This window comes from Rutidosis leptorrhynchoides, chromosome 3, assembly GCF_046630445.1.
Source record: "Rutidosis leptorrhynchoides isolate AG116_Rl617_1_P2 chromosome 3, CSIRO_AGI_Rlap_v1, whole genome shotgun sequence".
Classification (NCBI taxonomy): Eukaryota; Viridiplantae; Streptophyta; class Magnoliopsida; order Asterales; family Asteraceae; genus Rutidosis; species Rutidosis leptorrhynchoides.
In genome coordinates, this window is record NC_092335.1 from 513,471,743 (window position 1) to 513,496,827 (window position 25,085).

At 32.8% G+C, this 25,085-nt stretch overlaps 1 long non-coding RNA gene and 1 other non-coding gene across 3 annotated transcripts; one reads left to right on the forward strand and one right to left on the reverse strand.

The window, feature by feature from the left end:
- Nucleotides 1–2,125: 2,125 nt before the first annotated feature.
- On the forward strand, nt 2,126–5,434 carry LOC139898292 (uncharacterized). 2 transcript variants are annotated; one of them, XR_011776945.1, is made up of 5 exons: nt 2,126–2,214; nt 2,528–2,640; nt 3,095–4,885; nt 4,980–5,099; nt 5,261–5,434. It is a non-coding gene; the product is annotated as an uncharacterized lncRNA (long non-coding RNA). The 2 variants fall into 2 exon arrangements; XR_011776946.1 differs by having other exon boundaries at nt 3,825–4,885.
- A 1,070-nt stretch (nt 5,435–6,504) lies between these two features.
- Nucleotides 6,505–6,611, reverse strand: LOC139903234 (small nucleolar RNA R71). Its single transcript, XR_011778069.1, has one exon. It is a non-coding gene; the product is annotated as a small nucleolar RNA R71 (small nucleolar RNA).
- Nucleotides 6,612–25,085: the final 18,474 nt, after the last annotated feature.

Below are 25,085 nucleotides of genomic sequence, written 5' to 3' on the forward strand. Positions count from 1 at the left end.
TTACTAGTTGTTGTTACTTACTTACATATACAAGAATCAAACTCATTAGTTTCATTCTTCTTTTATCTTGTAATTACAAGAACACACAAGAACTAAACTTACTAGTTTATGTTCTACATATGTTGTTTCAAAGATTGTAAGTTCATGGTTGTAAATCATACTTGAAGCTCATGAAGTAAACTTAAAGTTTACTTTCTAAAGATCAAACTTTGGTTTGAATCTTTAAAGTATGAACAACCATGAACCTTTTACTTGTTTATTTAGTTGTTACTTCATATTATGCACTTTAATTTCATGTTTGTTGGTTGTTATTGGTCAAATGTTACTAGTTAACTTTGATCTCATTAATCTTGAACTAAAGTTGACTTTGAAAGTTCAAGAACATGTAAGTAAGCTTTCTTTAATTATAACTTGGTACACTTATGTAAGATCTAGAATTTTGAGTCTTGGATCTTCAAGATCAAACTAAGAACTATGTTCTACAACTTAAGATCTTGATTTCATATGTTCACTTTCAAGTTTGTAACTTATTATTAGTTTTAAAGTTCATGTATGTGTTAGATCTAAGACTTTGATGTAACTTTGGTTCATCAAAACACTTGCAACACTTAAGTGAGTTGTGCTTCATGTCTTAGACTTGCACTTGGGTTATGATGGTCAAACCTTGGTGAAAATGATGCAAACACATCAACGAGTTGTACACTTGAAGCAACATGCATCAAGGATGAGAACCGTGATAAGCATCGAACACCAAGAACCACCGGAACCTACTGACCTGTCTGTTTTATGTATTCTGGGTCTGATCAGTAAGACCTGGGCTGTTGTGATTATGATTTTCAAATAGCTCTGTTCGAGTAGATAACTTTTCATATAGGACTCATCTTAATCCGAGTTACGGTTTAGGATTTATGGCCCTCCGATCGTCACTATGTCCTTTTAACGTTGTGCAGAAATTTCTGACCTACTCGCACTTAGACCGTCACCACGGTCAAACGAAGACGAGTTTGATTCTGTAATTTTTACCACAACTAAATGACTCATATACGGAGCCATGGTCACTGGTCTCACCTTATTTCAGTAGGTATAGAGGCCGTGGTGACTGATCGAACTCAGCCTTTGTTTTAAACTACTTTCATAAACGAAACTTACTTTACACCTTTTGTTTAATGATGAATGATGATGACCCTTAAGACCTCATTTACATACTTTTAAACCTATTCAGACGATTTACTGACTTAGTACTATTTGACTTAGGTTGAGGACCCGTTTGGACAACCTTCATTACTTGCTTACTTTCCGAGTCATACTTTACCACTACTTATCATTGTGAGTTATAACATTCCCTTTTTACTTTAACTTATTTTGGGAACTGAGAATACATGCGGATTTTATGTTTTACATACTAGGCACGAGTACTTAAACTTTATATATGTGTGGGTTATATAACGGCAGAAACATTCCCTTTAGCTCGATAACGTTTAGTCATTGGTTTTTGAACCGGTGAACGCGAATCTTAGATATGGATCCATAGGGTTTGACATCCCCACTCGGGCTAGTCGCGCTAGCATTTAACGAGTGTTTAATACTTCGTAAACATACGCACTTGCCAAGTGTACTTTCAGGGGGTGATATATTATTAAACGTTAAGTTAGTTACCGAGTGCCCACGGTTGAGCATATACTTAAACATACTGATTTGGATTACTGTTTTGAAACGCTCTTTGTAGCACTGAAATCTCGTGGCCTACCTTACATACTGTTATACTTAAACTATAGCTCACCAACCTTTGTGTTGACATTTTTAAGCATGTTTTTCTCAGGTGCTTAAGGTTATTTGCTTCCGCCGTCGTGCTAGTCTTGCCGTAGACACCCGCTGCTCTAGTGTCATCACCGCATGAACTGTTTAACTTGCATTCAGACTTTTTTTACATTTGAAACTATGTTTTGTAACGACCTAAGGGTCACATACATTTATCCGTGCTTGCTATTCGTAGAAGCATACTGTTGGTGTAAAACATTTGATGTCGGTTATGGCGTCACATTTTTATCGTGAATGCAACTTCTTTTACTACAGCATATAGTACTTAATTTGTAATGATAGATGATTCGTACACAATGCTTTTCACAAAAAAGTAGACACATAGCGGAGGGTAGGGTTCTGAATAAAGATGGAAACGACACTCGAAAAATAGAATGGCAGATCACAACACCTCTGGTACGTATCGAATTTTTTTGACGTAATTCATCTATGGTGAGGTAGCGAACAGGTTGTCAAGTAGTTGCTAGGGTTGAATTGTTAGGGTTTGATATGTTTTTATATTAACACTGGTTGAATTGTCATCGAGTTATCATCCCCTCTTTTCACAAATTTGGGTTTAAGTCGTATTTGTGTGTTTTTTGTTGTTGTCATTGACGGCGCCGGTAAGGGTTTTAAAATCGTTTGAATATCTATGATAGTTAACAAATACACTTTAGATGGTCCTTTTTGTCTTTCATTCATTGATTGATGATTGTAGATGAAAACGCAGGTAGCAGCAGATTAAGAGTACTGCAGTAGAAAATTTGGTCAGCGTTACAGTTACATGATCTGTTACCAACTTTATTCTCAAAGGAAGATAAGGGTGATCCATCAACAACAACAGTAAGTAATAAGAAGACTCTTGATTGAAGTTGTGATATGATCCAGCGGTTGGTGGCCTGCCTCCTTTAGGAGAGGTCAGGAGTTCGACCCCGTTAGCTACATATTAAAAACACAATTTCATCCGTGCCATGAAGTATACACCCATGACACCTTTCCAATATCGTTTAGGGGGTAAAGGGGAGTGGGGTTTTACTTGGCCGTGCCCTTGGATCGGTTTCAAGGTTTCCTCCCGGGCAGTGATGGGGGCGGGGTTTATCGCTGCATCGGTATAGTCGAAACGGGAGATGATCGCAACGGGTGGTTAAAGTCCCCCTCGGGTGATCCAATCGCTGTAAAAAAAAAAAAGAAGACTCTTGATTCTCAAAGAAAAAGATTTCAACAATTACACTTTTTGTTTACTACTATTGAAATTTTCTACTATTAGTAAAGTGATGCTCTTTTTTTATATGCTTAGGTAAAAAGAACAAGCCGAAAAAGCCTGTGGTTCCCATTAAGGTTAAACTTGTAGAAGGTGATTTATCAACAATAATATTAAATTCCATTTCCAAGAGAGTTCTTAATTCTCAAGAAGACGGTTTTAATAATTCAAACTTTTTTTGAATTTGTAGCTATGAGATATTTTGGGGCACAAAATCATCATTTGGTGTACATTGGTTCAACAGATCCTATTTTTGTTTAGTTTCATTTCAGAAACCTTTTCTTATGCTTTTAAATATATAGAATCATGAAACTCTTGGTGATAAGTAAGTTGAACTGGAGTCTGTGTCAAGATATGAACCGTGTCCTTAATTGTAGATTGTATAATATTTAATCTTAGTTTTGCATAAATGCTTTCTACAGTTGCAAAATGGTAATCTGGATTCCAAGTTTATCTTCAAGTAATACAGTTTATACGGTTGAATGTAACATGAATGTAGATTCAGTAACCGATAGTATTTGACTTTTTACACTGCTTGTTTCATACATGATTTGATAAGGTTTGATTAATGTGTCAATTATGTAATCCGTGAGGCTTACAAATTAGTATGGAGAATGATTTTAGTTTGGTGCATTATGTCTTCGTATGGTACATAATTACCTATAAGTATGAAATACTTATTTGATATGTGATATATAATACTTATTTAATTCCCGCGTTGTTCACTAAGCTTTATGCTTATTTATTAGTTGTTTAAATGTTTTAGGTGAAAAGGACGAGAACTTGAAGTATGAGCACCGGGAAGGGAAATATGTCATAAAAGGCTAGAAATGGATGATATACTTGTAGTAAGTATATATATGTTTCTTTAGAGCATTGTGTGGTAGTTACTTTGTTATAAACTGCACTTTTGTTTTGTATATGGTATTTTGGTTTTGAAATCATATAATGATCAGGAAATATTTATGCTATTGAATTTGGAAGGAAACGATAGCCCTGTCTATTTGGGTTATATTGACCCATTGGACCAATTTAGTGTCAAATTAGGTATTTGTTAATTTAGACATGAATCATCTGTTATATTAAGTAAATTGGTAGGTTTTGATATTTTAAAAATGAGTTTAGGGTGAAGATCAGGTCTTTTTTGGACTGGGAAGTGCTGAAGAAGGGGAGAGCAGGCAGCAGTGGTGACGCCGGATGCTCGAAGCAATTTTCATTTTCTTTTTACGACAAGACAGCTCAGGAGTATTTTGGTTAAAGGGTAATTTTTGACCCATTTGGTATAATTGTCAAAAATGACTCTCGGGCTTACTTTGTGGGCTCGTAAAATGAAAATGAATAAGTTTTGGTGATAAGTTTTGGTGAAAACTAGTAAGTGGATTAGGAAGTAGGCCCAATGATCTTAAAATGATTTAAGATATGTATGATTTTGTCGAGTCTAAATACGTTTAAATGGATGCCAAAAACTGTGTCTGGAGGGCTGTAGTTGCTGTTAAAAAACAGCAGGTAGTAGCAACAGCAGTTCAGCAGCAGCAGTCTGGGAGTCTTTTTGTAATTGTATAACTTTACATCTCTAAACAGCAGGTAGTAGCAACAGCAGAATGCTCCCCTAAAGTTTTCGCATTGGCGTATGTTAATGTGTTGTTAAAGAGGCTAGCTGCAATGAAAATCTACTTCATTTATTGTATATGAAGCTGCTGAGTTTATTTACTTACCTAATCTTCAATATGTATCCCCTTGAGAATTATTATTCCATCTTCATCACCTTTTACGGGATACACAAAAGTTTGTTGTAACATAAGGCAAACATGCATATATCAATCTCAGGTATGTCTTTCTGTTCTTTTATTAATCTTGATAATGAAGCTTATTATGTGAAATTGCTGAGTTTACTCAAAGTTATATTGTGTTAATAATGCAGAAATTAAATGGGGAGCATTCTTTAAGAGGGTTCCACTGACCAAGTATAATAGAGAGATGGTTTAACGTATGAATGTGTTAATCGAGGTTATGTTTTCATCTTTTTCGTGTTGCCTATCAGGTAACATTTTAATTTTATTATCTTTATGATAGGTTTAACAACTATAGTTGATAGGTTTAACAACTTTTTCATAATAGATGATTACGCTAAATGAAAATTTAGATCAATTAAGATTAATATTTATAACCTGCACCTCTATGCTTTGTATGGTTTATTTGTAGGTGGTATGTGGGTATTGATAAAGATAGATGCTGACTCAAGACGTTATGCGTTGCTTGTCCTTGATTTTACGTTGTTGTCAAATGTTATTAGAAGTCGTTGGATTATTTATCAATTTTTATGTTTAGTTTTGTTTATGTATTGAGATTAAATTATGTTTAATTTTGTAATATATTGTAAATTGTAATGAACAATTAAAAATGCTAATGATGCAAATAAAATCGGATTCGAAAAAACTGTTAAACCCCAAAATCCGGATCCGAATATTCAATCTGGATCCGATTATCCGAATCGAACCCGAAAACCTCTACCGGACCCGAATATCCAAACCGGATCCGAATATTCGACCCGAAACCGAATATCGGAACCGGATCCGAGTATCTGAATAGGATCTGGAACTACTATGGCTTGATAGGACGCATTTTGTGGTTTTAAAGACTTTTTTAGTGGTACTAACCTTAAATATCATTATAGTATAACCTTTTTATGTGGTATTAAAGTAACATTTGTGTACATTGGGACCTTTTTTTTGGTACTAAACAAGAATATCTATACATTAGGACATTTTTTATTGGTATTAATGTAGTATTTTTTGTATAATAGGACTCTTATTTGGTTATTAACATAATAATGAGACTAACATGTTAGTCCTTAAGAAAAATATAAAATTTAAATAGAACCCCTGTGTTGGTACTAACGTAATTTTTTTTACTATTGAGACCCTTTTGTATGTCACAATCTAAATAAAAGTCACTCGATATGTATTTGTAAGGACTTTTCTGTGTGGTCGTTAATTATATTATAGGACCCGATAATTGGTTTCATAATCTTATTACCTTTTAGGACACTTTTTTGCGTCTATACTTTATACGACCGCCTTAGTTGGTACACACCTCATGTTGGTCCTATCAGACCAAAAGGTCCTATAAAGTGACATTATAGGACCAATTTGGGTGTCCTATATGTACACTTTTGTTGTAGTGTACACATGGTGATAAATCAATGCCAATTTAGTGGTGCGCCGAAGGAAGATCCAAATGAATATCTTCGTACCTTTAATAGGATCTGTACACCATTTAAAATCCGAGAAGTGGAGGATGAACAGATATATCTCATGTTATTTCCCTGGACTTTAAAGGGAGAAGCCAAAGATTGGTTAGAATCGTTACCTGAAGGAGCGATTGATACATGGGAGGTTTTAGTTGAAATATTTCTTAAACAATTCTTTCCGGCATCTAAAGCCGTAAGACTTCAAGGAGAAATTGTTACGTTCACACAGAAGCCAAATGAAACTCTATATGAAGCATGGACAAGATTTGGAAAATTATTGAGAGGATGTCCGCAACATGGTTTAGACACTTGTCAAATAGTACAAATATTCTACCAAGGATGCGACATCACTACAAGGAAAGACATCGATATAGCAGCTGGTGGTTCCATTATGAAGAAAACAGCAACTGACGCTTACAAAATTATTGATAACACTGCTTCCCACTCACATGAGTGGCACCAAGAAAAAGATATCGTTAGATCATCTAAAGCAGCTAGAGCCGATTCTAGCCATGACTTAGATTCCATTTCTGCAAAGATAGATGCTGTCGAGAGACGAATGAAAAAGATGACTAAAGATATTCACTCAATACGAATTAGTTGTGAGCAGTGTGGAGGACCACATTTGACAAAAGATTGTCTCAGTATTGAACTAACAATGGAACAAAGAGAGAATGTTTCATACATAAACCAAAGGCCTGGAAATAATTATCAGAATAATTATCAACCGCAAAGACCAATCTACAATCAAAATCAGAATTATAACCGAAATGTTCCATACAACAACCAACAAGGTCCTAGCAATCAACAAGTATCCAACAATACTTACAATCAGCAAAGACCTAATTTTCAAAATAAACCACCACAAACCGATGATAAAAAGCAAAATTTAGAAGACATGATGTCAAAGCTAGTTGAATCTCAAACTCAGTTTTTCACATCTCAGAAACAAACCAATGAACAAAATGCTCAAGCATTTAGAAATCAACAAGTTTCTATTCAAAATTTGGAACAAGAAGTGAGCAACCTAGCAAGGTTAATAGGTGAAAGAAAACCGGGAAGTTTACCAAGTGATACAAATGCTAACCCCCGGAATGAAACAGCTAAAGCCATTACCACAAGAAGTGGTATTACACTTAAACCACCTGAAATACCTGTAATTTCTGATGAAGCTATTCCTACTCCACAAGAACCACAATCTGATCAAGATAAGGAAAAAGAACCGGTAGTTGAAAAGGTTAATGAAGATAACACAGTTAAGGCTAAACCTTATGTTAAACCATACCAACCACCACTTCCTTACCGGAGTAAAATGAGAAAAGAGAGACTTGAAGCTGAGCAATCTAAATTCTTGGATATGTTTAAACCAATAAATGTCAATCTTCCTTTCATAGATGTAATTTCAGGAATGCCTAGATATGCTAAATTTCTGAAAGATCTAATCACAAATAGAAAGAAAATGGAAGAACTCTCGGCCGTTACTATGAATGCTAATTGTTCAGCAGTGCTGTTGAATAAGATACCAGAAAAACTCTCTGATCCAGGAAGTTTCACAATTCCATGTTTTCTGGGTAGTCTTAGTTCAATAGAAGCATTGCCAGATTTAGGTGCTAGTATAAATTTAATGCCGTATTCACTATACGCTAAACTAGACCTTGGAGAATTGAAACCAACACGAATAAGCATACAACTAGCCGATCGATCAGTAAAATATCCTAGAGGGATAATGGAAAACATGCTAGTTAAAGTTGGTACTTTAGTATTTCCAGTAGATTTTGTTATTCTGGACATGGAAGAAGATTCTCGAGTTCCTCTCATATTAGGAAGACCATTCTTAAACACGGTTAAAGCAATAATAGACGTGTTCGGTAAGAAACTGACCCTAAGTATAGAGGACGAGAGTGTTACCTTTTCAGTTGATAGAGCCATGCAACAACCGCAATCTGCAGATGATACATGTTATTATATTCAAACTATAGATTCACATGCAGAATTGTTAGAAGAATTTCCAGAATTACAAGGAATAGGAGAATGTTCTTTAGAAGAATGTACTGAACCAATTGATGAAACTGAAATGTTAGCTACACTTATGGCTAATGGATATGAACCAACAACAGAAGAAATTCAAATGCTAAAAGAAGAAGACAGATATCGATACAAATCATCGATAGAAAAACCACCGACATTAGAGTTAAAGCCACTTCCAAACCATTTGGAATATGCTTATTTACATGGTGAGTCTGAATTACCTGTAATAATATCGTCTTCTCTTACTGAAAATGAAAAATCTAAACTCATTTTTGTGCTAAAAGCTCATAAACCAGCTATTGCATGGAAAATTCATGATATTAAAGGAATAAGTCCTTCGTATTGCACACATAAAATCCTTATGGAAGAAGGTCATAAAACGTATGTGCAACGCCAACGAAGACTAAATCCTAATATGCAAGATGTTGTTAAGAAAGAAATTATTAAACTGCTTGATGCAGGTTTAATTTATCCAATCTCTGATAGTCCATGGGTAAGCCCAGTTCAATGCGTACCTAAGAACGGTTGCATGACTGTCATCACAAATGAAAAAAATGAGCTTATTCCTGCTAGAACTGTAACAGGATGGCGTGTTTGTATTGATTATAGAAAATTAAATGACGCCACCAGAAAAGATCACTTTCCCTTACCTTTCATTGATCAAATGTTGGAAAGATTAGCCGGAAATAGTTACTATTGTTTTCTTGATGGTTTTTCCGGATATTTTCAAATTCCAATAGCACCCGAGGACCAAGAGAAAACCACGTTCACATGCCCTTATGGTACTTTTGCTTACAAACGCATGCCATTTGGACTTTGCAACGCCCCTGCAACCTTTCAAAGGTGCATGATGGCGATTTTTCACGATATGATAGAAGAATGCATGGAAGTTTTCATGGATGACTTTTCAGTATTCGGTGATACTTTTGAATCATGTCTAGTTAATCTTGAACGAATGCTTATTAGATGCGAACAATCAAATCAAGTACTTAATTGGGAGAAATGCCATTTCATGGTTAAAGAAGGCATCGTTCTTGGTCATAAAATTTCAAAGGAAGGAATTGAAGTGGATAGAGCTAAAGTAGATGTAATTGCTAAACTCCCACATCCCACCAATGTTAGAGGAGTTAGGAGTTTTCTAGGGCATGCCGGTTTTTACCGACGTTTCATAAAAGATTTTTCTAAAATTGCCACTCCTATGAATAAACTCCTAGAAAAGGATGCTCCATTCATCTTTTCAGATGAATGTATCAAATCTTTTAATATTCATAAAGAAAAACTCACTAATGCGCCGATCATGATAACTCCAAATTGAAATCTACCATTCGAACTTATGTGTGATGCAAGTGATTTTGCAATGGGAGCCGTTTTAGGACAAAGGATTGAAAAACGATTTTAACCTATATATTATGCTAGTAAGACGTTACAAGGAGCACAAACGAATTACACAACTACTGAAAAAGAACTCCTTGCTATTGTCTTTGCTTTTGACAAATTTCGTTCATATCTCGTTCTAGCTAAAACGGTGGTCTATACCGACCATTCTGCTCTTAGATACCTATTTTCGAAACAAGATGCCAAACCAAGATTAATCCGTTGGATCTTACTCTTACAAGAGTTTGATATTGAAATCCGAGATAAAGAGGGAGCAGAAAATCTCGTCGCTGATCATCTTTCTCGTCTTGAAAATCCTGAATTAGAAGTTCTAAATGAATCTGCCATACAAGACAACTTTCCTGATGAATATCTATTGAAGATAGATTATAATGAAATTCCATGGTTTGCAGACTATGCAAACTACTTAGTATGTAGATTCCTTCGAAAAGGATTATCGTACGAAAAACAAAAGAAATTCTTTAGTGATATAAAACACTATTTCTGGGAAGATCCACATTTGTTTAAAAGTTGTCCTGATGGAATAATACGCCAATGTGTATTCGGAGATGAAGCTAGTCAAATCTTAAACCATTGTCACACAGGACCAACAGGAGGGCATTATGGGCCTCAACTCACAGCAAGAAAAGTTTACGATGCTGGATTCTATTGGCCTACAATTTTCAAAGACGCACACCTCGTTTGCAACTCCTGTGATGCTTGTCAAAGGGCCGAAAAAATAAGTCAACGTGATGAAATACCACAAAATGTCATTCAAGTATGTGAAGTATTTGACATTTGGGGTATTGACTTTATGGGTCCATTTCCAAAATCTCATAATAATCTCTACATTCTCGTTGCCATTGATTATGTATCTAAATGGGCGGAAGCACAAGCTCTCCCAACTAATGATGCACGAGTTGTAGTCAACTTTTTAAAACGTCTTTTTGCAAGGTTTGGAACACCGAAAGCTTTAATAAGTGATCGGGGTACTCATTTCTGTAATAATCAACTTGAGAAAGTTCTCAAAAGATATGTAGTAACTCATAAAATCTTCACTGCATATCATCCACAAACAAGTGGACAAGTTGAAAATACCAACCGAGCTTTAAAACGTATTCTAGAGAAAACCGTAGGATGAAATCCGAAGGAATGGTCCATTAAATTGGAGGATGCACTCTGGGCTTTTAGAACAGCCTACAAAACTCCAATTGGTACAACACCTTTTAAACTCGTTTACGGAAAAGCATGTCATCTTCCAGTAGAAATTGAACACAGAGCATTTTGGGCTTTGAAGATATGTAATCTTGATTTACATGAAGCCGGACGTCTACAGTTAAGTCAATTAAACGAATTAGAAGAATTAAGACATGAAGCATATGAAAATTCCTTAATCTATAAGGAAAGAACGAAGAAATGGCATGATAAAAGAATCAGAAGTTCAAAAGAATTTAAAGAAGGAGACAGAGTTCTTCTTTTCAATTCACGATATAAGCTATTTCCTGGAAAATTGAAATCAAGATGGTCTGGACCATTTATAGTCAAAAGAGTTTTTCCATACGGAACAATAGAGTTAATAAATTCAAATGGGATTGAATTTAAAGTTAATGGTCACAGAGTTAAACATTACATACATGGTCCGATGGAAGTTGACAATGAAGTCAATCATAATTTCACCACCCAAGAAAACCCTCAAAATGAAAACATAAATATGTTATCAACAACATATGAAAAATCAAAATTGGAAAATAGGGAGGATTCAAATTGGAGTGATGAAGAAGAATTCTTATACAAACCTCCCATTCCAAGAAATGAAGAAAAATGTGAACAAGAAGTTCAAATAGAAGTGAAAGAACCAAGAAAAGAACACCCGAAAAAGGTTTACAAACCAACTCGACTTACTAAAGCAGGAGACCCGGGTGAATTTATCATTTCTTGCTTGCTTAATGATGGTGCTGTATATAATGGACTCGCAGATTTAGGAGCAAGTGAAAATATTATGCCTCTTTCCTTATACAAAAGATTAGGTATGGGTAAATTAAAACCAACCAAAATAGGTGTTCAATCATTTGACCTAACCATTAAACACCCGGTTGGAATAGCAAATAATTTACTTGTTAACGTGGGAAGTTTGACCTTTATTGCAAACTTCATAGTGATTAATATGGAGGAAAACCTTGATATTCCTCTAATTTTAGGTCGCCCATTTTTAGCAACCACCGAGGCATTCATTGATGTAAGAGAAGGTAGAATGACACTTAGGGATGGTGATACATCGATCACCTTTGTGAACCGAAAGTTTAGATCTCCACCAACCAAAACTGTTAAACCAATAAAAACGCATAAGTGTGGGGAAGATGAAGAAACACTTAATGATGATCCGATCACAAAGAACCCCGTTGATGATAAGAAATTAGATGAACCCGTTTTTAACAGTTCTACGAAGAAACTTTATAAACGGATTCACGATGCAAAATTAAGGGAAACTTTAAGTTATGTAACCGATTAATATCCAATTTATCACCAAAATAAAAGGCGATGTTAGTTGAATTTGTGAAAGTTACGGAGGAAATCAACAAATGGATTGAAGTAAAAGTCAAAGATATTCAAGTTGTTGATGATCCAATTGAAAATAACGTTAATCACAATTTCAACTAAGTGTGGGGAGGTTCGAATCTTTTTAGGGTAATATGTATTTCTGTTAGAGTTAGATTTTCTGTTTTCGTGTAGTTCTCGAGAATGGAATCCTAATGGTCTTTCCCTAGCAGATCCTAAAGAACTAGTCTTCTCCCCCCATTCTGAATTTTTATTTTTTTAGGTTTTACGAGATGAAGACTTCCTGTGAATTAAACCATGGTCTAATGCTACACGCTTTGATCACTAAACGTAATAATGACACCCTTCCAAGTGAATTGGTATCATTAATCAGAGGTAAATTGGACGGAGTAAGAAAAGAATCCAGGAACGAAAATAATAAGTTACATTTTGGTAAAGGAAAATCAAAATCCGCAGCGAAAAGAAGAGCTCGACACCTTGAAAGATGTCACAAATGCGGAAAATGGTCACACGAAGGAAAATGTTCGACGAATCAGACATATTCCAATACCGAATTCGTTACTTTATGCAGAGATGGACCGTTCATATGTTTCGAAGAAAAAACATTAAATGCTCGAGGTTACGCCTATGTAGCTATGGAAAACCAATTAGTCCGACTATCTTATGAGTGGGCTAAAGCAGGTCACTAAAAATTCTATTTCACAGGTAAGTATGTACAGTTTTTATTTTTATTTTATTGCTTTTAACCTTTTGATATTAAACGCTAAATTGTTCGCTATAAAGTATTAAATTGGTATTCAATAAAATTAGGTTTTGCGACCGAAATTATTGATATCATTTAAAAATTTATTACATCACTGCGAAATTTACCGTTTATTCTTAAGGTATAAATATCTTTAATCAATCATCCCAAAATATTTTAAAAATTCGTCATGAGTTAAACTAGGTTATGGAACCGAAATTACTTTACCGAAAAGATGGGCGTATATTTTTGATAATATTTGATTGATTAAAGTGGGATAAAAGACCAAAAAAATTTTTAATTTTATTTTTACTTTGTTTTTAAAATTTATATTAAATTATTAATGTAAACTTTTTAAAATCAATATATTTAAGTTTGTAAATATTTGAAAAATTTATATTTTTAATATAAGTTTGTATGTATAAAAATAAAAATATAATAAAAATTTCGTGTGAATTTATAATTTTCTTAATATGAATTTTTAATTTTATGCATTTTAAATTTAAGTTTGATGTGAATTTAAAAACAAAAATGTACTTTATTTCGTTAAGTTAAAAATATGATTTTTAAAATTCGTCGTGAGTTGAAAACTAGGTCGTTGAACCGAAATTGCTCTACCCAAGGGAGGGACGAGAACTTTTATTATCATTATTTTTAATCTATTTGAATTAAAGTATGCCAAAAAAATTAAAAAAAAAACCCAAAAATCTTTGCTTTTAAAACAACGCTTTAAAATGACGAAGTTTTAAAATTTTGTTGAGGGACGGACTAGGTCAACGTACCGAAACAACCTCGTCCTAAAAAGGAAAACAAAATTTTAAATTAATCAAGTAATTGTTTTATTAAAAAAAAAACCAGCACTCGCGGTACTTTGTGGGTACCCACATCCGCACTCGCGGAGGTAGCAAAACCCAGTTAGATAAACTGGTCGACAGACCAGTTTCCCCAAACACAAACACACCCATTTTTTTCTGCGAAAAACACACACAAACCACTCCCAAAATCGCGATTTTTCACCGATAAACATCAAAATTTTTGCTAAAATCATGTTGAGAAGGATGCTACCAAGAAGTTTTTCAAGGAAATCGGTAATTTATACACCTAAACACTCTTTAATTCGAATTATTAGTGTTCTTGAACAAAAATATACCTAATTTGATTTTGATGATTTCTAGTGTAATTGTGTTTAAATTGTGTCATACCCCCAAATAGGGCCGGGGAAATATGACTTCACAATATCACAACACAAGTATGTATAAACGAGAACGACTCTATATGAGACGTTTTATTTGATAACCAATGTATTAAAGCAGCGGAAAGTGTTAAGTCATTACGATTGTAAATTTTAATGTTCTAATGCAATAACATGATTGTATAAATGCGGACTCCAAAAGCAGCAAAGTCCAAATAGGAAATAATCTTTAGCAATCTTCACCTGAGACAAAACATGCTTAAAGTGTCAACCAAAAAGGTTGAGTGAACAACATAGGTTTAATAATTATAACAAGTTTTAGACCACAAGATTTAATTAGAGTTGACTGATATAAAATCAATCAATAGAATGAAGTGTGTTTATTAATATAATGAATATATTAACAGTGATCGATGAAGTTTGTTTATTAATATAATGAATATATTAACAGTGACCGATAAAGTTTGTTTATTAATATAACGAATATATTAACAGTGACGATAAAGTTTGTTTATTAATATAACGAATATATTAACAGTGACGATAAAGTTTGTTTATTAATATAACGAATATATTAACAGTGACGATAAAGTTTGTTTATTAATATAACGAATATATTAACAGTGACGATAAAGTTTGTTTATTAATATAATGAATATATTAACAGTGACGATAAAGTTTGTTTATTAATATAACGAATATATTAACAGTGACGATAAAGTTTGTTTATTAATATAATGAATATATTAACAGTGACCGATAAAGTTTGTTTATTAATATAATGAATATATTAACAGTGACCGTTATTGTCAACAGACAAAGTATGTTTACTAATATAACGAATTATATTAGCAGTGACCGTTGTTGTTAACAAACAACATGTAATGGATAAAATTTGAGTACTTGTGTCTAATCATAAAAATAGTTTAAAAACAAGCATGTGTCTCACCCCAAAGTTTATAAAACAGTTAAGAAATAGTAAAAAGAGGGGCTATGAAGTTCACCTTAATAGCAGATAGATATTCCACGCAAGTTATATGATCAGAGTGTTGAACCAGGAGATCTCAACCTAGGGATATTATGTTCGATTAGTTAATGTCTAATAGACGTAATGTTTGTTTATTAATATAGTATACTATATTAACAGTGACCGTCCTCGAGAAAAGTTATATTTATATAAGTGATAATATACTTAGTGTAATTAAGTGTTATTATATAGATAAGTGTATAAGTTATACTAATAATAGTATTATTAGTCTTTAATTATTCAACTATTATGTAAGTTATCATTATATGTTACGTGTGTGATTATATTTATGTGATACATACATATATACATTCTTTATTATTATCATACATGTATGTATTTATAACTATATGATATGTATATATATTTAGTAGGTGTATATGTTACACATATATAAGCGTAGGATGGTACATATACTTATTACTTCTCATTATTATTATTAGGTTTACTATCTTATTAACCTACATAATGAACATTCATACATACATTCACACGTACATATACATACTTATATACACATACATATACACGTATGCATATATTTACATATACACACACACATATACATACACTGTATACATGCACATACGTACGTATGCATGCATGCATGCACGTACACTATGATCATAACTATGTTACAAAACCAAAAATCATAACCTAAATCTTTTAATCGAAATCTTTATATCTTGACATAAAATCATAAGTTTCTATAACTAATAGTTACATTCATTAACCCTAATCATCATAACCATAATCATACTTGTTATCACCTTTTAATCATACTTTTAATTATACTTTTACTTTAATCATACCCATTATATTATTACTAATCAACTTTCATTAACCTACTTAGCCTAATTACTCCATAATTATAATTATACATCTTTTATCATTATCACAATCTAGTTACTACATAAAATCATAACTACTATTGATAACTAATTAAAATACTTGATCTTAATCATAATCATTCTTTTAACTTAATCTTATTAGTCACATTCAAAAACTAGTTCATTATTTTATTTATGATCATTATCATAGTTTAACATCCCTAAACTTATTAATCATATTCATTATCATCTTTTAGTTGGTATATACATGTTCAATTTAAATAACACAATTCTTATAGTTAACTCCAAGAACAAGACCAATATAAATCATCATATTATATTAAAAGTAATAGATTAATAGTAGGATTATCACTAGGGTTTGAGGACTACCTTATAGGAGATTAAGGTCAAGAACAAGAGGATGGATATAAACCGAAACAGAAGCAGGATTGGAGCAGCAAACCACGACCCAACAAAGGGTTTCTTGGACTGAGTTGGACACACAAACAAGCTGGTAAGCAGGCAGAAAAACACAGCAACAGTGGGATCAATTTGGGTCTATCTGATCACGCAGAAAGCAGAAGAAACAAATAGCAACTAACACGATCAAACAAAATTTTTCTTAGCCTGTTATAGTTCGCAGATACAGCAAGAAATCACGACCCAAAAGGGCTGTTATGGGTCAGTATAACTCGACAGAAGACAGATGCAGGTACAACAGGTTTAGCAGCAACAAAGAACAACTCCTGGCCTGTCTTGATCACGTATAGAAGCAGCAGAAAACAGAAGAAACGCAGCAGGTTTTAATGGTGATTAAGGGCTATGATGGTGGTGGTGGTGATGGTCGAATTTTGAAGGCTACAGGTGGAGGGTTTTAATCGACAGAATTATGGAGATGGATTTGGGGGTTTTAGTCGACAAGAATCTGGAGAGAAAGCAGGAAACTTGTCGACACTTTGCAGGGTTTATGTGATGAAAGATTAAGGAAACTTGAGGGTATATATATAGCTGTGATGGGTTTCCTAATTCTACACAACTTGTATTAAGCTAGGATTAAGAAACTTAGTTATCAAGTTACTAAACCTTTTGTTACCCCTACAGCCGATTTCTATTTTGTTACATGTATCTTTATTTTTTTTACGGGATTACTTAGTTATTTATGTATATTATTTATTTTATTATTATTATTATTATTATTATTATTATTATTATTAATATTAGGGTTATATTATTTAAATACATTTTATTTATTTATTAGACCCTAATCTTTTATAAATTTTATTTGTTCCAATTAGTTTTGTGTTAATTTTTATAGTTTATAGAATGTCACTTTTAATATTAATACACATAGTTTATATTATTTAGTAAGTACTAGGGTTATTATTTAATATTTAATGGTATTAGGGTTTTGTAGTTAATAGGTAAGGTTAGGTTTAGGGTTGTATATCATATTAGGGTTTTAAATAATAATTACGATCATTTAATGAAAGTATAAATGTTCGTTTGTCGAAATGGATAACAACCCTAATGATGATGCACAGAATATGACACTGAAACCCTAAGGGTATTTTGGAAATTTCATGATGGAAAAATGAGGGTTGTTATAAATTGATTGTATATTATACTTGTATAACCTAGATTGATGCTATTTAACATGATTAGAAGCCTTAAACTTCAATTTTTGAGTAATCTAGGGTTTGTGTTCTTGAGCAAAATTGGGACTTTTTGATATAAACGGGTTATGGCCGAATTTTGTTGTTAGTTTATACTTAATTGAGTAGTGTAACATGTTTAGGTTGCTAAATGATCAAAACTTTGATCCTAAACATGATTTTCAAGAATTAAAGTGGACTTTTTGAGTCAAAAATGCATGAACTCAATTTAATTGATATGAATGCCATTTGGAACTTGTTTAATTGCTAGTTATGATTATTTTGACATGTTATTTGAGATAAAAGCTAAAGAACATTGTATACATTCTCATATATGTTCATTTGTAAAAGTGTAGAATTGTTAATATTATGAAAATGTGTATAAAGTTTAAAATAGATTAAACATGTCATTATAATTGTTTTGAATTATGATTTTGCTAACACTAATGCATATTTGGATGCACAAAAATTGTGTTTAATATGTTTTGCAGACTGAAAGGGGTGAATCTTCATCCGCATCTCAGGCTCACAATGCTCCTCCTGAGAATGCAGAAGAACAGGAGATTAACGACCTATATGGATAAGATCTACCACATCAATACATTCCATATTAAAATATAGAATTGGCAGATTTACATCCTAATTTAAGGTTTGATCTACATTGGATAGATTATCCAAAATACCAGAGGAACTTGCACACCCTTCAGTCTAATGTTGTTAAAGTACCTAGAGTCATAGATTGGGAACCATTAGAAACAGTTGGATTGGCCGGTCCAATAAGAGAATTACTTACACAAAGGTATGGTAATTCTACTTTTACTGATTAGGAACGTTTCTTTAATATACGTAGGCGTGTATATAGAGAATGGTGTGTGGAATTATTGTGTAGTATTGAAATAAATGATCGGGTATCTACCTTAACCGATCGTAGTTTTATTACATTTTTATTAGGAGGTGTGATGCGCCATATGTCTCTACTAGACATGGCTTAGGCTTTGTGTATATATACGCCTGAGGAACTGGCATCTACTGATTGTCAAGGGTTGATACTTAATGGTAGGAGAATTGATGAAAATTTTGATATGAATGAAATATGGAGTAGAATGACTAGGCATAACCGATTTCGTGGGGGGATTAACTCTTATACTGATATTGATAGAGCTGAGCTAAGAGTAATCCATAGGTTCTTAGCAAATTCGATTACACAGCGAGGTAAGAACAAAGAGAAAGTAAATGAGAATGATTTATTTTATCTCATGTGTATTCGAGACCCACAGAGCACTGTGAGTATACCTTATTGTGTGGGTTATTATTTATCAGCTATAGTTAAGAGTATACGACCTAATGGGATAATAGGAGGTGGTATCTTTATTACTTTAATTGCTGAGTATCTAGGTGTCGATAGAAATCGGGGGGGGGGGGGATTAATAATTGCAGCACCGGAACCCCGTGATACAATTGGTTTGAAAGTATATCATGGTGCTAAGGTTTTAAAGAAAAAACATAACGCTGCAGCACCGTATGATGGCTCGCACCCACAGGTCGAAAGAGATCAGCAACAAGGTAACGCGGGAGGGGGGAATGAGATGACAGAAATGCAATTTTTTATGGCTCATCATGAGTATGAAATGGCTATACAACGAGCATTTCAAGATTGGCAGTATCATCAAAACCAAATCATGAGTCATCGTGCACACATAAATGCAACTTACATTGCGACTCCAATGCCCGTATTTTCTTCCTGGACTATACAGACCCGACCACCGTACCCTACATATGACCCAGCTCAAGCATTCTACAGTACATACGGCTATGAATGGGATCCCTACTGGCACCATCCTTATCAACCCTAATTTTCTTTTACTTTTATTTGGTAACTTGTAATTTTATACTTTTAATATTTCTTTTGATACTTTAATAGTTTTTATAATTTTCTAACTTTTCTTATTAGATTTTTAATAATTTTTGAATGTGGGGTGATATACCCAACTTCAAAAATATGTATATATATGTTTGTAGTTTATCTCATGTACAAAACAGGGTAAAACAGCGAATTTTCAAAGACTGGCATTAAGTTCAGCAAAAGCTAGTACTTTTGACGACAAAACGAAAAACAAATGTGATGAAACAACAAGACGGAATGAACAAATGATGTGCACCATTTATCATTCAACAAACAAACGAAAATATGTTTGGAAACTTTGGTAAAATTTAATCATTTTTCTACGCTAATCACCCTCAATAATTTAAATTGTTACTGATTTCTTGCAAATGAGGGCATTGCAAGATTTTAAGTGTGGGAAGGGGTTAAATTCTTTCGGATTTTTAAATTTTTTTTTTACTTATACACTTGGTTACCATTAAAAATACTAGTAACGTAGTAGTTGTATTAGAATCTAGTGCTCTCTGATAATAAAGAACAGCCCTAGTCTTATATACCGGCTACCCAATTCTAGTAAAATTTTTCAAAATTTTCAACTAAATGAATTCAAAATCATGTTTATACATATTTATGAACGATAAAACTAGGTGTTAACACCAAAATTATTGTTACCTCAGAAAAGACATAAATTGAGAAACAAACCAAAATGTTAGAAGTCATTCAAAATGGAATAGATGACAATAAAAAGACAAAGAAAGGAAAATAAAAGCCAAGTGTGGAAAAATTTACCAAGTTATTTTGAACATATATCACATATTTTTGTACAAATAACTGAAGATGCTTTTGCTTTAGACTAAACTAATCAGTTTTACCCGGTAAACTGTAATATATTTGAATGAAAGATGGATCTACACGATGAATCAATTCCATCGTTAAAAGGAATTAAGTCTTCCGAAAAAGACACGCGCTTCTTGATTTAGGTCATGAAGTTGTCGTCCAGACCAGCTGTAGGTTGACGAAAAGTCTAGAAAAGTCATCACTAAAATCAGCAGGAAATTCACGGACCTCAGCATCAAACTGGGTCGCCAAGTGGTCAGACTTATCCTAACCATGAGAGGATCTGTCTCATAAAATGGGGAGGACGCCGTGCAAATTAGCTTGATAAGACTAATGAATCAGACCCCCAGAAAGGATAATCTCCTTAAAGATTAAAAATCAGCTTTTAAGACTGATATTACTCAATCCTTGAGATTGACCTTAAAGATTGAGAATTACAAACTCATGGAATTCAATGATATCTAAACTCGAGCTTGAACGAGAAAATATTTTGATCAAAATACAAACCGATTTGTTTTCTGAAAACCTATTTTCAATACGTTCATTACCATTGAACGTAAAATCCTAGGAATTCAACTGGAATTCATTAGGTCACCTGAACCAAATCGGGTGTCAACCGTAAGAACGGTGGTTGCATAGCATGGTCAAAGACAGGACCTTGTGCCAGACCGAAAAACTATAGAGTGAGCTTTACTATTGCTCCTGCCAAGGATAGTAATTGCATCCGACACGATATAGACCATAATTAAAAGCATGTCAGGGGACATTGCCTTAATAGTTGCTTGTTCAACGCTTTCCTTTACAACTGGACGGTAGTTTACAGAAAGGTAATCTACGGGGTAAGTATACTGGACGTGTTGCTTTCCCAATACAAGGTTAGCAAGTGGGTGACACAAAACCGTAAGTTTTGAGCTAAAATTTTCAATTCTGAAACCCACCAAACCCACAAAAATAATTTGCAAACACCGGTGAAGGGTTATTCCAGTTAAGGATCTCACAGTTACTAGCAGAGAGACCACCAGGCGCTCTCCCCTCAAATACTCAAGTGAATCCCAACAACAGTCAAACAAGGAATGAGCAAGTAAATTCCATAACTACGAAAAGTGGGTTAACCATTAACCCCGATATTCCAAAACCTCCTGCTCGTGTTCCAATTCCAAATGAAAAAGATTCTTCCATGGAAGAGGATAAAGTGCCAACCACAAGTGCACCTAAAACTCAACCGCCATTAAAAGAATACAAACATCCAATTCCATATCCACAACATTTGAAGAAAGATAAATTACAAGCACAATACAACAAGTTTGCCGAAATGATTAAGCAAATTTGTATCAATGTACCACTTGTAGATGTTCTTGCGGGTATGCCAAATTATGGAAGGTTTATCAAGGATCTCATAGCCGATAAAGGTAAATATGAAGAAGTTTCAACCACATTCCTCAATGAGGAATGCTAGCTGACTTAGGGGCAAGTATTAATCTTATGCCACACTCCTTGTACTTAAAACTAAACCTAGGTGATCTAAAACCAACTAGGATGTGTATACGTGATAATGCTAAAAACAAACATATATTTCATAGCATTATCTCTCAAGAAAGACAAGCTTTTAGTTGCAATTGTCCTATTTACAAGTGATATCCGTTTAAATATAAAAAGGTGAAGACAAAAGACAGATTCGACGATTTGAAGACGCAAACGACCAAAAAGCTCAAAAGTACAAAGTACAATCAAAGTGGTTCAAATTATTGGTGAGAAACGTCTCAAAATTACAAGAGTACAAGACGCAAAACGCAAAGTACAAGATATTAAATTATACGAAAAGGCGTTCGAAAATCCGGAACCAAGACATGAACCAACTCTCAACGCTCGACGCAACGGACCGAAAGTTACAAATTAATTATGTATATAAATATAATATAATATATAATTAATTATATAAATTATATATATATTATATTTATATAATAAAAACCGTCGGCAAAGCTAGGATCCAACGAGTGAGCTGGAATCCACAGCTCCGCACTCGCGGAGCTTAGAAGGCAAGAAAAACCGCACTCGCGGAGTGCACAGTATCCAGATGGGGCCTATAAAAGGCAACGCATTTTGCTGAATTCGATCATCTTTTTCTCTTCTCATTCATATACGTAAATATATATATTATATATTTTAATTTTAATTTTAATTTTAAATTCTAATAATAAGGGTATGTTAGCGAATGTTGTAAGGGTGTAAGTCGAAATTCTGTCCGTGTAACGCTACGCTATTTTTAATCACTGTAAGTTATGGTTAATGTTATTTTTAATTTAATGTCTCGTAGCTAAGTTAGTATTATGCTTATTTAATGCCGAAATAATCGTGATGTTGGGCTAAATATTAAAATTAGGTAATTGGGCTTTGTACCATAATTGGGGTTTGGATAAAAGAACGACACTTGTGGAAATTAGACTATGGGCTATTAATGGGCTTTATATTAACTAAACGATACCTCGTTAATTTAATATATAGACTTATAATTTGACGTATTTATATATAACCACATACGCTTGACTGGGCACGGTGGGCGGGATATCTATAAATACCAATAATTGTTCATTTTACCGGACACGGAACTGGATTAATAGTTAATAGACTTGTAGAAACAGGGGTGGATTACATTCAAGGGTAATTCGTATAATTGTTAACAAAGTAGTAAAACCTTGGTTTACATGCAGTCGATAACCTGGTGTATTCATTAAACAAAGTATTAAGACCTTGTTACAATTCGAATCCCCAATTAGTTGGAATATTTGACTTCGGGAATAAGAATAATTAGACGAAGACTTCCACATTTTATGATTATGACTGATGGACTATTATGGACAAATCCGTATGGACATATCAAATAATCCAGGATAAAGGACAATTAACCCATGGGAATAAACTAAAAATCAACACGTCGAACATCATGATTATGGAAGCTTAAATAAGCATAATTCTTTTATTTCATATTTAATTGCACTTTTAATTATCGCACTTTTGTTTATTGTCTTTGTATTTAATTGCACTTTTAATTTTCGTACTCTTTTAATTATCGCACTTTTATTTATCGTTATTTTATTATCGTTATTTACTTTACATTTTAAATTAAGTTATATTTATTTTTAATATTTTACATTAGGTTTTAACTGCGACTAAAGTTTTAAAAATCGACAAACCGGTCATTAAACGGTAAAAACCCCCTTTTAAAATAATAATACTACTTATAGATATTTTTATATTTTTACAATTATAAGCTAAAAATATAGCGTTAAGCTTGTTTAAAAGATCCCTGTGGAACGAACCGGACTTACTAAAAACTACACTACTGTACGATTAGGTACACTGTCTATAAGTGTTGTAGCAAGGTTTAGGTATACTCATTCTATAAATAAATAAATATCTTGTGTAAAATTGTATCGTATTTAATAGTATTTCCTTGTAAAAATTAATACTATTTCATATACTCCTCGCATAACATCAAGTATTTTTGGCGCCGCTGCCGGGGAAAGTTAAATGCCGAAAGCGCAATGCTAATAAAAAAAGATTTTTTATTAAAGTTTTAATTACGTTTTTATATAAATACGCTTTAAATATTAAAAATACAAAAATATAAAAAAATATCTATATAATTTTTAAGAATTTGTTTAAAATTTATAAAATTATTAAGTATTTATATTTCTATTTTAGAATTTTATTTATTTTATATATATATATATATATATATATATATATATATATATATATATATATATATATAAAAGAGAAAATAAAATAAAAAGTATTAAAAAAAACAGAACCTGTCGAATTTTTTGACCTGCATCTGATCTGAATCTGAGGTATCCGCACTTGCGGTACTTTTTTCCAGTTGGCATCCGCACTCGCGGAGCCTTCTGACAGCTGCAACATCAGATTTCATTTATTACGAAATTAGGGTTAAAATTAATTATTATTAATTAAAATTAGGGTTTTAATTTAATATAATTAGTATAAGTTTAGTTTTAATTAATTTTAAGTTTTAATTAGTTTTATTAATATATAAAACTACTATTTTTATAAAATACTTAATATAAAAATAATATTTTTATAAAAATTGTATTTTTAGAACTTTAAGTTTTATTTTTAAAATTCCGTACCTTTTTAATCGTTTATTCTTAATATTTGTATTTTTCATTCGTATTTAGTTTTAAGTCATAGTTTGTGCCATAGTTATTTTTATTTCTAGATTTTTAGGCTTTGTCGTAAAATCCCTTAAGTGCTTTTTCTTTAGACTAAGATTTAGGTGCTTTAGAATTTTGCGACGCCGTTTTTATATTTTAGTACCTTTTTAAGTTATTGTTGTTTTGGATATAGTATTTCTTGTAAGCTTTAATATATTTAGACGCAACTTTTAATTCTTAGTTTTTAGACTTTTAAGTTTCGACGCGCTACGTTCTTTTTATTATTTTTCGACTTTTTATTTTTCGACGCGCTCTTTTTGTTTCTTATTTTTCGCCACTCTAGTTTTTAGGACTTAGTTTATTTTCTATTTCTTATCTAAAATTTCTTTAAATTTCGGCGAATAATTATTTTAAGTGGTTAAATTGATAGACATCCAAATTTTCTGCTTCGTAGTAATAGTTGGATTTGTTAGTGGCTGAGT